Here is a 2244-nt window from a genome sequence, read left to right on the forward strand (position 1 = left end):
TATTTTGAGCTACTACATCCATAAGCATAGGTCAAGTTCATCAAATTGATGCATTCATTCTTGCTTGCTTAGATTTATTTGTCTCCCAAGAAGATATAATCCTAAGGGTTCAATATTTTGGAATCAGGTGCCATTTGTAAAACCAAACAATAGCAATAGCAAAACTTGGTGTTTTCTTATTATGAGAATTAATTATAGAAAGCCAAATATTAATGCATGGTCAATATTTATTGTAAGGGAAGAGGTGGGATAGAAAGTAATAATGCTATAAGTAGATATTGGACTCTTGGTGTGGTGATGCAGGATAATATGATGGACAGAAACATCAGTTTGAACCACAAGGTCAGTGTTTCTAACTCACCAGCTGCTCCTCAGAAATACTATATAGGGTTGTTATGGGTCCGGACTGACTAGATAATACTTAACAACAACAACAACAAAAAGAAGTAGATATTAGATTTGGAAGTTTTGAAATAGACATAATAGGAGCTACACTAATATATTCTTTCTATTTTATATTATTCTATATCTGGGTCATCATAAAACACCCAGAATAAAATTTTTGTCTTTGGAGAGCCATATTTAGGTCGGCCACTTTCCTCTGGGATGCTCGATTGCTCCTGGGAACAAACCTACCACGGCAGGATGAAGACCAGAGTAAGTTTGGAAATAGGAGACAAAGGAATTGGGTTCCAAGATAATATCCTTACCCTAACTTAAAATATGAAAAGTTCAGTAACTCCACAAAAATCTCCTAAAACCTAATCACACTTCTAATAGTTCTTTTCGAATCCCCACCCTCCCTTCGGGATATAGCAATCTTCCTAGAGTAATGTAGAAACATTTTCAGAAAGCAGTGTCTAGACCAGTGCTTTTTTCTACCTTTTCATTTCCATACCACATCTGTAAAATTGTTTCAGCTTTATAGCCCGGTCGGAGTAAATACATTCAACTCTCAATTACCCTCAGCAATGAAGGGGAGCGTTAGTGCAGATAATTGGAATTGGTGAATAATCTGCTCCATTGGGCTGAAGCCAGCTCCTCCCAAGGCTAGGCATTTTTGTAAGGAAAGAAGGCAGGACCTCTCTGCTCTGAGAAAGAGCTTCAGCTGAAAAAGGATCCTGTCTCCTAACTCAGCTAGACTAAGATGAGGTCAGCATTGCCCAGAGACTTTCAGTGCATACTCAGTTCTTCACATGCTTTACCACTTTATCCAGCTTTAAAACAAGGTATTGCAGAGACAAAGATGAGATATTTAGGAGCCATAGATGACTGGACAAGTCGACATCAAATGGACACACTGACATATATAATTCTGAACCTGTGACGGCACTCCTCTTCTTTCTTAGAAGCAGAGGAATCCTCTAGTGGTGCAAATGGTGAACACACTCAGCTGCTCACCAAAAAGTTAGTGGTTTGAATCTATCCAGAGACAGCAGAACATAAGCCTTGGGGTCTACTTCTGAAAAATTAACCAGTGAAAACCCTGGGGAGTACAGCTGTAGAAACACACCTGGGGTCACCATAAGTTGATCAACTCAATGGCAACTGGTACAGAAAAATAAAAGCAACAGAAGTGCAGTCTCCTGGGTCTCCTCACTAACACTTTATTTTATTATTTTTGTCTCACAGGGTAGCACAGTTATTGGTATCTGTGGCATTTGCCTCCTTGTGGAATGTCAACAAGTGCTGTCCAAATATCAATATACTCTTTATAAAATAATAAATGTTACTAACATTCTCCAAACAGAGCAAGGTATGTTGAGAGAGGTTTGGGTGGTTATGAGTCATAGAGACAAAGAGTGTTAATACGATGGGATCAGTTGGAGAATCATAATCAAATGGTCCTGCCAGCATCATAAACCTTGAATGCAGAGTTCAGACCTTTGTAAAAATCAGCATAGCCCTGAGACAGGGCTCCTCCAGGCTTTCTAGTACATTCAACCTTCTCCCTTCTTCCCAGCTGCTCTCTCTAGGCTGCCCGACTACCTTTCTCTTCCACCATTTTCATTCAACTTCCAATCGCTTTTACACATCTTTCCATTTCGTTCTTCCTTGTTCTTCTTCCTAACATTATTTTTTGTTGCTTCTCTGATTCTTATTTTCAAACCCTCTCCTCTCTTATATCAAATGTCTTGCCTCCTTAATTAACTCCAAAAAAATCTTACATTTTATACTTTCCTTGTACTTACACATCCTACCCCAATTTATTTCACTTCCCTCACTCCCCTCTGCCCCTAGCAT

This window comes from Chrysochloris asiatica, unplaced genomic scaffold (genome assembly GCF_000296735.1).
Source record: "Chrysochloris asiatica unplaced genomic scaffold, ChrAsi1.0 scaffold00061, whole genome shotgun sequence".
NCBI classification, from domain to species: Eukaryota; Metazoa; Chordata; class Mammalia; order Afrosoricida; family Chrysochloridae; genus Chrysochloris; species Chrysochloris asiatica.